Source organism: Calypte anna, chromosome 2 (assembly GCF_003957555.1).
Source record: "Calypte anna isolate BGI_N300 chromosome 2, bCalAnn1_v1.p, whole genome shotgun sequence".
Classification (NCBI taxonomy): Eukaryota; Metazoa; Chordata; class Aves; order Apodiformes; family Trochilidae; genus Calypte; species Calypte anna.
In genome coordinates, this window is record NC_044245.1 from 106,383,543 (window position 1) to 106,396,011 (window position 12,469).

Sequence of the window (12,469 nt, forward strand, 5' to 3'; positions counted from 1 at the left end):
CCAGGAAAATGATCAGAGGGCTGGAGAACCTCTCCTATGAAGACAGGCTGAGGGAGTTGGGGTTGTTCATCCTGGAGAAGGCTCCAGTGGAACCTAATAGCAACCTTCCAATACATGAAGGGTGCCTCCAGGAGAGTTGGGGAAGGACTTTTTACAAGGGATTATAATGAGAGGACAAGGGGTAATGGTTTTAAACTGGAAGAGGGGAGATTTAAATTGGATATTGGGAAGAAATTATTTATTGTGAGGTTGGTGAGACATTGAAACAGGGAAGGTGTGGAAGGTCCATCCCTGGAAGAGTTCAAGGCCAGGTTGGATGGGGATCTGGGCAACCTGACCTAGTGGGAGGTGTCCCTGCCCACACAATGGAGGTAGAACCAGGTGATCTTTAAAGTTCCATTCAACTCACACCTCTATGATTTTATCATTCTATCATTATAAAACATTACACAGATTCTCAAGCTGGTTGCTCCAAAAATTAGAATTTAGGAGGGTCATTTTTGAAAAGATTAATATAAGTGACTTCACTTACATGAAAAAGGAGTTTAAGCCTATGTTAACTCATGCATCCCAAGTTTTGGTTTTGTTGTTTGGTGTTGGATTTTTTTTGGGTTTTGTTGGTTTCTTTGTTTGGTTGGTTGATTTTTTATTTCCTTGTTTTGTATTAATATAAAAAGTTTTATACAAATGTGAGTGGGAACCCACATTTATGAACAGTCCCACATTGTTTCACCTGAAGAATACTCTTCTCTGCAGCCCTTAAGAATTCTGACTTTTAGCTCACATTATAAATTTTCCTACTAAGTTAAAAATCACCCTATTATCAGAAATCTTCCATTTATATTTACATTAATGGCTCCTAAAACATCAAAAGGACTAAACTTAAGACCAAATTCAAGTGAAGGGGGACAGTTTGATGCCAGTTTAGCTGGAAACATGGAAAGTATTGATTTGTCTCCACCTGTAATAACTTGCACATTTACAATTCTCTGTTGTAAGAGACAGGGAAATCTAATCCAAAGACTGAATGTTATATTCACTAAGAAGATGTGCATCACTTTAAAGCATGATTTCAAGACCCAAATTAGAGAAGGCTGCATTGCATCTGTGACTGGAAGGCTACATTTCTATTCTCTGTAAAATTAATGTCTGGCTCAATAGGTACTGTTTACAGCCAAGGCTACACATTAACAGGATGACATTACTTGCAGTACTTAAACCTGTCTTTTAACCATGCTGTACCAAAACTTGGGGTTGGGGCAGTTTGACCACCATTAGTTTGAGTTTGGATCTGGTCCTTGCACAGCATAGGTGAATATTAAGGTGACTAAATGTTCTTTTATTCTTCATTGCCATTTATGTGTCCATTCAGCCCTTAGAAATCTGGATGAACCTGAAATTCTGCTAGCAATTTTTATTTCAGTGCCTCTTTTAGGTACGCTCATAATGACCCAAGGCCAAATACAGTCAAGCAGCTCAGTTCCACCTTTCTAGATACCTCCTCAAACAAAGTAGATAATGCTTTATACTCCCTGTCAAAACATCTGATGCATATGAGCTCTCTGAGGAGAAAGAAGACAGCCAGCAAAGGGGTGAAAGCAAACCAAAAAGAGTGATCAGAGCCAGAACTTGCCCCCTCCTGAAGAATCCTCCAGCCATCAGTGAAGTCTTCCCTCTGAGGCAGTGTGATATTCACAAGAGCAGCACACTCCGGGAGATGTTAGAACGGTTTGATTTTTGTTTCATTTGCTACTTAAACTCTTTATGGTTACAGCTTGGAGGAAGTTTACCTGACTGATTTTTATTGAATATTTTGTGGCAGGCTGAAACCTCATGTGAAGATGGGGAAGTAGACTGTTTTTAATACTAAAGCAGAGCAAAGCCTTTCTCTCTCTAAGCAAGTAGTGTGGCCCAGTGCTGTGGGCTGAATGTCCTTTGACATTTGGAACCCATTACGTGTATTCATGAAGAGCTTCTGGTTTCATCTCAAAGACAGTTAAGATGCTCCAAGGCAGGAACTTTATGCTCTCCTGCCTAGAATTAAAAAAAAAGAACCCAAAACACAGCACAACAATGGAGATACTCTTTTCAGACTCTGAAAAGCAGAATGGGGCTATGAAAGAGAAACACAAGAGGAAGAGACTTGGTAGTGTGAGCATTTCCTTGAAGACTCTGAGAGGCACAGGGAGCCAACATGCAACAGAAGCAGGGATCAGACTACAAGAATATGGAAATTAAAACCCTTTATAGGAATAGAGAAGTGTAGGCATGTTTTCATGACTGATGCAAAAAGCCATTTGGAGTTGATGTAATAGAAATAAGGACTGGTTTAAAAAAATATCCACTACACTGGGATCCAATGAACAGATGGTAGATCTGACTTCCTGCCTTTTATTGAAGTGTCTCCTTCTTAACAGACATATATTTTAACTATTGACAGACCTAGCTTTTCCTAGTTTGTTACTTCTGTGTTAGGAGAGAAATTAACAGTGTAAATGGAAGTCTTATATGCTTTTTTGTGTTTTCAACAAATGCCAAAATACCTATGGGTTAAGATTTCTGAATCTGTGATGTTAAAGAAGTAGTTCAAGGTGTGTTCAGTCTGCTGTCATTTATTGTATTTAGGGTATGCTGCTGCTTGTCTCTTTGACTTCAGTAAAAAATGAACATGTATAGGGATGGGTTTTGTGGAATATTTCTCTATGTCAGTTTTCACACGTATTTTCATACAGAGGTTTTCCACTTAGAAAAGGTGTGTGAGTATGACCCTCAGTTTTTATCTCATCCCACCTGGAAAAAAAACCAAAACAACTTTCTGGCAACAAGTATCATCCTGTTTGCATGAAATAGACATCAGATTTATTTGTGCTTTAAACACACATTTTAATCTGCTGTGGTCTTTTTCGTTTTAACAGTAGTGGTATGCAGTTTATCATTCCAGACATTTCTTCCTGCAAACTCCCTCACCAGGTTTTTCTTATAGGAGAAATATTTCACACAGCTCCCTTCCCTTTTTCTGAAAAGCACAATTGTGTGAGAACTGATTACTATTCACTGAAAGGATGTTTTCACTCACAATTAATATAGCTTTATTCAATTTATGACATCACATAACATGATGAATTATGAATTTAAAATATCATTTTTGGTCTCTGAATGCTTACCATCCATTTTGATGGCAAATTAATCTTGAAGCTTTTGGAAGAAAAGTTTCCAGCAGCACACAGTAACAGCATTAGTAGTAGAAGCTCAGAAACATCTCAGATGTTTGCAAGAGGATAGATAGTTCTACATTTTGCACTGCTCTGCATTGTCTGGCTTTTGTGATTTACAAGATTTTCATATATAGTATATTTTTGCAATTTATTAGATTTTCATATATAATATATTGTACTCAAAGCTAAATAGAATGACTCGTTTGACACTCAGACAATAGCTCCCCTCTAGGTACCAGCATTTAAATATGACACATGCTATGCACATCAACTCTAGCAAAGAAGAAGGTATGGATCTGTCTACCAGTACTCTATGAAGAAGCTCATTTAAAAATCATTAATTTGCATATCTGCCCTAGTATGCAGTTTAAAATATTTTAAAAATATTTTAAAAATAATTTCTTATTGTTTCCCATTGTGCATTCATTTGCTTCCACATGCATTCAGAGATGAAAAAAATAACCTGTATACACCTAGATGTATGTCTACAAAGCACCCCTAGGTTTTGCAGAAAACATAAGAATGTTTTTTTCTGGTAATTTAGTATTTCTGATTTCGCTAGAAATGATGAAATGATGAGCCAAAAATAATAACAAAAAGCTAATTAAACTCCCTCATGTCCCAGACTGTCTGAATTTGTTTGGCTGAAATTTCAGTCAAAGATTAGTGCTTGCCTGCTTAATTTGAACTGATTCACCCATTCCAGTGAACCCAAGAATAGATTTTCTGTCTTTGATTCTTGACTGCCTGTAATATGAGGAAATGAAAAAGGAATGAAATGACTTTTACATTTGCCGTGGGACAGTACTTGGAAGAAAATCTTTCTTTGGTACTCACGTTTTAAACAAAGGATCCTGAGAACAGCTTCCAGCTTATTCAGCATTACACATAAACTGAATCAACAACACCTCTAGGTTTAGTTTGTAACTGTGCTGCTTGAATCAAATATCTCACACTGCATACGATTTTCTCTTTTTACTGATTATATCTGTTATGTTTTTTGTTTAACCTAGAGTAGTTTGTCAGTTATGGGGAAAGCAAATGAAAGTAGAGGGAAAAGATCCAGCACTACACAGACATCAGAAATTCCAGTAACATGAACCAGATAAATGTGGCTCAGAAAATCATGGTGAAACTTTATTGTTAAGTTTGCCTTTAATACTCTTTGCAGAACTTTAATAGCAGCCAGTTTTGATTGTTCATTTCAGGCAGGAAAGGTGAAATGTGATTAGAGCTACAGCTAATTTTGGTCTATGTATGGCTTCAAGTCAATGTCTGCCAACCTAATTTACAACTAGAACAGTTATTTGTGGTGGGTGAGTTGTTTATTGGAGAGAAAAAGACGCAGATGAAAAAAACCAATAAAAAAACAATGGTAAAGGGAAAGGCTTATTCTGCCAGAGGCAAAAAAATCGAGGAAAGGGTAAGCTGGAGGAGAATCTGAGGGTAACTTGCCAGAGGCCAAGGCTGAACATCTAAAGGAAGATGCATTCACTGTAAACACAGTTTGCTGCTTATCCTGGTGCAAATCATGTGAATTGCACCAGTGTCTGTGAGAGTGCAATGTGTTTCTTTCATTGAAATTTAAAGACTAAGCTGGTTTAGATCTGAGTGGAGAGAAGGGGTTGGGAGAAACTCAATGCGAGAGAAGCCCTGGAAAGTTTGCAGGGGTGATATGTATGTAAATGAACCCCCAGAAGATTGTTCGTGATAATCAGAGTGTGACACTGCAAAAGGCTTAGCATCTCACTCAGACAGCATTCAGCAAAGTATTTGAGCACATAGAATTTCATAGTCACAGGCAGACCCGTGGAAGACACTGCAACGATTTCCATAGTTAAATAAATGCAAATGTTTAGGTAGCTTGCACTGAGTCTGTGTTTGTGATTCAAAATGCCATGTGTAAATTCTGGATGCTAGAGCACAGCCCATCAAATGTGCTAAAAGCTCAGGTGAAATAAAGATTATTGGAGACTGTTCTCTTGATAGACAGCAGACTTTTTGTAGAAAGTTAGCCCTTTAGTGTAGAATAATAGAGAGAATGGTCAATAGAGCAGCTGCTCCATTGACAATTCAGTGAAATTTTGAAAATATTTATTAGGTGCATATTGCTTATCCTAATTGGATTATCAGAAGCATCACATAATATGCCATTAATTTATTCTCTTTTATGACTATTCAAACAAAAGACTTGTAAATTGATTCTAGGTGCTTAATGAACAACAGTTTACATTTCTAATAGGTAGCAAAAAGAATGATTTTAAAGACTACAAGTAAATCAAAGGAAGCAAGTTAAGCAAGTTAAAGAAAATAAATTTTAAATCCAATGTGTCAATCACTTTTAACTCTTTTAAATTTTCTATTTTTTAGACCCACAATAAAAAAAGGTTCTTTATTGTTAAGTTTTTGAAGGTCAAAAAAGTATTATTCCCAAAGTAAAACTCCAAGATTTATCTTTTTTCTTATCCTCTCATCTCTCTGAAATTTTAACAGAAGTCTTCAGGTTCATACAAGCAGCAAGTTCTGTTTCTGTGCATGTAAACCAAGAAGACAATTTTTTATTAAGAAACAAATGTCAAATAATCACCCTTAAAATAAAAAAAAATTACATATATTGTAAAACAAATCAAGGCACCATTTTATTCTCTTTTCCACCAGTCATTCTCTGTGCATCATATCTGTTATAAACAAAACATGTTTTTTCAGTTACAGCAACTGAGTACTCACGATTTTGTCATTGATGACCAAAAACAAATCTGAAAAAAACATACATCTGTTTTGAAGATGGTAGAAAGCTATTCAAGGTGGGAAAAAAATATTATAACCTCGATTATGGACTCCCTTGGTTCTTCTATATGTACAATAAAAGTCTAACAGCAAACATGGGAATGTTTACATATACATGTTTATATGAGAACAAAAACACACAGAATTTTAACACAGGCTCAACTACTTTTCTATTCACAGTTGTTGCTGTTATAATAACATGCAGCTTGTTGTTGTTATAATAACATGCTCCAGACAGCTTGTTGTCATCACCAGACTTGCTGAGGGTGCACTCAGTTCCATTGTCTGTGTGGCTGACAAAGATGTTAAACAACATAAGTCCCAGTACTGACTCCTAAGGAATGCTGCTTGTCACTGGTTTCCATTTGGACATCAAGCCGTTGACCACAGCTCTTTGAGTACAACCAGCCACCCAATTCCTTATCCTAAGAGTCTGACTAGTTTGTCAGAGACTATGCCACAAAAGTCAGTGTGATGTGCTGGTTTGTTTTTTCCCTAGTGTCATAACTATGATGGATAAAAGACCTGGCCCCTGTCTGCAAAACGTGCCTTAGTCCCTTTATAACAGAATCCAATTTTTCTGCATACCACATTTCCAATTAGCCAAGGGGAAAGAGGACATCCTCTGAACCAGCTCCAAACTTGAACTCTCAGTCAGCTCCCTGGAGATGCTGCCTAATACGACAAGTGTTCAATATAATTTCAGTTATTTTAAACATTGCTATGCTTGTGCGAAATTACTGCTCCATTAATGCCTTTGCTTCCCATGCCTCAAGGCTTCCTGTTGGAGCCAAGGCATTGCCATGAGATAGAAAATCACAAAATGGCTGCCCGTGTACCTGCCTCAGGTTTTGAATAATTTTCATACATTTAACTTTTATTAAATATTTTCTGCTATCTCCACTGCAAAGTAGAACCCCAAAGACTTTTATTTTTCCTCCTGCACCATCAATCCGGATGGGTGGGAATGTTTTTTATTCTAAAACCTTTATCACTGAAAAAGAGAGAAGAATATTGTCTGCTTTCCAAGTAACATGTGGAGCCACAGTACTGGGAGTGAGAAGAATCTTGTTTTGACTTGCAAAATGAGCACATTTGATAAAGAAGTCACTGAGGGAGAATAAATGTGAAACACTAAGATATCATTTTTATAGCAGCACTTTTCTCATTATAACAACCACTTTTTAAAAAAATAACCTAACAATAATTGTATTTATTGTTTACATCCACTTTGAGTAAAGCTGAAACAGGGGAATGCAGTAAGTAGTACCCACAACATTTCTGAACAACCTGAAAACTCCCTGTATTTATAGTCAGCTGCAGAGGACAAATGCAAAGAATAATACAGAGCTTAAGCTCCTTGTGTACATGTGATCTTTATTTTTTTCATTATTCAGACCATTCTACACTTTCACATATAATTGGCTCCATACAGTAAACATGTTATAGTCAGAAAATATAAAAAACCCACAAAAACCAAAACAACAACAGAAAAATACCTCAGTTTGAATTATTGTAAAAATAGATTTGGAAAATTAACTTTGATATCTGTTGCACCCTAAGGATCTAAGGGGATGCAGTAATTGAACACAGTGTTGGGACAGTGTAGAAATCAGAGCAAATTTGCCCCTGGCCTCTTCCTGGTGTGGAAGTTTTAGTGGTTAAATTACAACAGTGTGGTAAGGTCCCTTCCAAAGGGAAATGCAAAACTGGGCTTGAAGAATACTTTGGAATAGTTACAGGTTTTCATTAAGAAGCAAATATTTTAAGAGAAAGAAGATCTTACAACAGCTTCCTGAAAGTCCAGTCTTCTTGTTACTTGCTTTCATTATTCTTTCTCATTTCTTTTCTCCCAGACTACTACAATAGACCAGATCAACCTATCTTTCTAATTTTATAAAATTGATAATAATTACATTCCTTACAAGCTAGGGCCTAAAAAGGTATTATTCATGAAAGCAATATATTGTATGATATTGTCCATGATTTAATGATGAGTGTTGACCCAAACAATAACTATGGCTCCTTTCCAGCCTAAATTATCCCAAGAATAATAATAAAAAAAAATTGTAGTTAAAATAATGATGATTAAAAAGGATATCTTAACCTTGGTCTACATCCAGGCAGGGAGCCTAGAAGCCCCGGAATTGCTGGCCTTAGACCAATATTGCAGTCTTATCCCCACAGTCAGGAGTCTGAAGCCTGGAGAGCCTCAGTGTTTTCCAGAGTCTGAACGTGAGAGCTGGGAAATTCTGTAGTGTGGGCTGGCATGTAAATTCTCATCTTGTTTGCAACCATTTGATTCAAGTTGGGACCCTTGGAGATACACTATAAAAATGTTATCTGGACATCCCTGCTTTAATTTGTGTTTCTCTGCCTTCAGTGAGGTTAAAGAGACGATAATGGCAGCACAATCTGGCTAGAAGTGGGGAAAACTTCCCACATTTCTGAAGCAGGAAACACTCAGAATTAATTATGAAACTGAATAGATAAGCACTTTGGATTTTGTTTTCTTCTATGGCTGAACTGATAGCAAGACAACCAGGAACAAGATATATTTTGAAATACAGAAAACGAATGAAAATATTGCTCAGTGCTTCTCAGTTGTCATACTCTGTTTTTTTAGTTTTACCTTGATTAAAGAATTGTAAAATAAATGTGATGGTTAAAGTACTGGTCAAAATTAAAACTTAGTAAAATGATGGTCTCATTTTCAGATAAGTATTGTTATACCCAGAGGTGGGAAAGGAATAAAGGTGAGAGAGAAAGGAAGGAAAAGACCAATCTTTGCAAACATTCACTAACGTCTAATTATTTAAATTAAAAAAAAAATAAAGAAAGAAAAATAGAAAGGAAAATATTGACCCTTTAAATTTCTCTCTTCCTACAACATATTTTGATAAAGAGGTTTTAATCAGCTTCAACTTATAGATTCAACTACTAAACTGTTAATATTCTGTGCCCCCTGTGACATTTATTACATTAAGAAACATGAGCAATTTACTCCCTAATATGATGTATCATACTGAGAATCATTTATTAACAGAAGATACTCTTATATACTTCAGGATGGATCACTAGAAGTTCTCACTATGTAGACTCAATGTACATTTTCTGATGCAGCACCTTTTGAAAGATTTGATCAAAAGATGATAGGAAGAAGTCTCTGTGCATCATAAAACCTGGGTAACAACCCCTGAGCATAACAAAAGGAGCTGAGAACTTTTCCTAGCAGGAAAACAACATATGATATGAAGAGAGCCTAGAACATTAGCATAGACACCTTGAAAAACCATACAGAAAACAGACTTGCTTCAGCTAAATAAATAGACATCCTTGAACATCCTGCCTCCAGACATCATCTCAAGGGATGTAAGTGTTCCATCCAGTGTCTCATGCTAGCCCCATGTCGGTATCTTGTATAACCTAAGATACCTCAAACTGAAGTACAGACCTCTATCTGGGTGATGGAAGCAAGTTAAGAGAGCTTGGGAGAAAGAAAGTTAATGCAAGACTGGATGTAAACACTCTTTGGATTTGGGGAACAGAGTAGACAGTCTTTTGAGATTGGGGAATACAGAAGAAAGCTTCAGTAAGTTTGGGTTCTCACCTTGAAAGGCTTGAGAGGTGGAACCCCGCAAACTACATGAAGTTCACAAAGGCCAATTGCAAGGTTCTGCACATAGGTTGGGGCAATGCCAAGCACAAATACAGGCTGTGAAGAGAATGAATTGAGAACAGCAATGAGGAAAAGGACTTGGGAGTGTTTGTTAATGAGAAACTCAATATGTTCTTCCAATAAATCTCCTCTCCCCTCAAGAGATTTCTTTTCTAAGCCTAATATCACCAGCCTTTGACTTCTCCCTTGAATAATCTAAAAATTGTTCAGTTAGGACATTAAAAAAATGTTTTCCAAACACCTCCTACTTATTTCCCATGTGCTTCTCCTGTCTGCTCATCCTTATTTAATTTACTATATTTTCTCCCATTTATTCATCACCAAATTGTTAAGCGTTTTATGATCAATACATTGAGGAGAAACAATTCTGTAATTGGCGTATCTTACACTTGATAATTTTTTCTCTGTTTTGTAATATAATTCTGTTTTGGAAAGCATGTTTTCGTTTTACAAAGACCAAATTAGCAGTAATTAATAATTACTAGTTCTTTGACATTAAAAAATAATAAAATTAAAACACGATCCAAACATGATAAAGAATTCCCTCTTCAAAATAAAATAATTTCCAGCATCTGCTATTTTCTGATATTTATATGGTTTAGAATCCTGCTATCCAAATTTTATAGTTTTTATCTACTAATTAGAACCAGGAGAATAACTCAACACATATACGCAAAAAAAATCTGGTTTGGGCTGCATGTTTCTAGTGTCCACTGTACTGGAACATTCCCAAAATCGATGTTGCAGAGGTTCACAAAAAAAAAAAAAAAAAAAAAAAAAAAAGAGTTGTTGAGGGCATTAACTCTAAACTTGGTATTTGTGAATTGCAATAAAAAATTTCTTGCATGGTCATCCAACCAAAGACAGCACTGGCTGACTCATCTGGACAGTCACAATGAGATAGCATAGATGAATAGATTAATTTCAACCAACATATAAGAAAAAGCTTTAAAGATGTTCTGCAAATCAATTAAAAAAATAAACACTGTTCATTAATAAAATCATGCCTGTTAATGATTTTTCTGCCTATCAGAAGAAATTAATTTCTTTGTGACACTGTTGGGTTTTTTTTTTTTTTCAAGTGGTGAAGACTTGGCTTAGATTTAGCCTCATAAAAACTGTGGGGACTTTAGGTTTAAATAGCTGAGTGTTTAATCACTTTAATGCCACCTCATGTCTTCAAGTTAATCCTTGCAACCCGTTCAGATGGTGGAAGAGGTTAACATGCCTCATACCCTGACACTCAGTTATTACTGTTCTCCTCCTGGAGAGCATCACCTCTTGTGCACAGCTGGAGAAGGGAACATTGATCTGAACTTCCTTTATTCCAGTTTAGCTAACAGATGTACATTGAAGGCTTCTACTGTTTTAGCTCTACTGAGATTTGTGATGTTTTTTTTTCCTTCTCTGTCCCCTGGAGGAGTCACAGGCTGACAGCTCCAGATGCACTTAGTAAAGGTGGAGAATCTGGCCCATTAATGGTCTGTACTGGAGCCATGAGAATGTTTCCAAGACTGAGAAGCAGTGAAATGCTTAAAGAGATCAGTTCTTGCATTTGTTCAAACTATCCTGGCAACCTTGTCCTCAATACTAAATTCTCATCTAGGATATGTTTTTCTCCTTCCGCACGCACGTATTTATTTCATATTTTTTCCTGCAATAATCTAAGCATTTTGTCAGAAAGCTTATCCATATGTTATTTCAAAAACGTTTTTATTGCTCTTGTTTAATCCAAGGTATTTTTCTCTTTCTTGGCTAGGATTTTAATTAGTGCAGTGACATAAACCTTCTTAGTGCTTTCTGTTTGTTTACAATCCAAGAAGGCCCTATTACTAAAAAAAAAAAAGAAAAAAATTAAAAATCTCTAATTTTTTAATGTCTTGCACAGCTTATCATCTTATAAAAGTAGGCACTTAATTTTTGTCACATTGATTTATGCCTAATAATATCCACCTTGACTGATAAGTGCTCTTTTTCATTTTGTTTCATGTCCTGCTCCATGCTCTCAAGACACATCCAGTTTTCCAGAGAACAAACCAGGGCCTGGTGAGAAGGTGACATTTTCTCCTAGTGGATTGATCTCTGCACTCCATAGTCACTCTGGAGTCACTATTCACATTGCAAATGTGAATACAATTGCAGAAGGTCCATGCAGGACCCCAGAAGTCAATTAAACTAGTTTTGTTACACAAGCCTGCTTACCCCTGTTGTGCTTCTTGTTTGATGCATTTCTGTCAGTTTAATAACTAAATGGCAGAAGGAAAGCAGGAAGAGAAAGGAAGACTCCTTGGTCTGCAGTGCATAAGGTACTGGAGAAGCTGTCTGTGATTTGTGGGATGAGTGTGGACAAAGTGCCTGTCCCCATCTTACACCCTGCTTGACAGCAACAGCAGGAGGAAGTGGAAAAGTCAGTGAAAGGCTGTGGAAAAGGATGAGGTTGTGGGAGATGAGATCATGCGACTGCATAGCAGTGCCCAGATGCTCAACACTACATGCGTTTCTTTTTAAAATCCCTATTTGTCCTTGTGAATTTAGTTAAGTTAGGCAATTGCAAGGCAAAGAAAAGCTGAAAGCTTCATTTCTTTAATCCTTCTCCCCCTCTCCCCCCTCATCAAACTAAGTGAAAACAGACCCTAAGTAATCCTAAGAACCCCTGTTTCTCCATTTTACAACAATAGAACAGATTTTGGAGCTCATAAAAATGAAAACCTTGTATTACTGAGGAAAAGATTGATGGATGGGAAGAGACTTCAGCAGAAATGCTTCCATTGCAAATATTACCCTAACT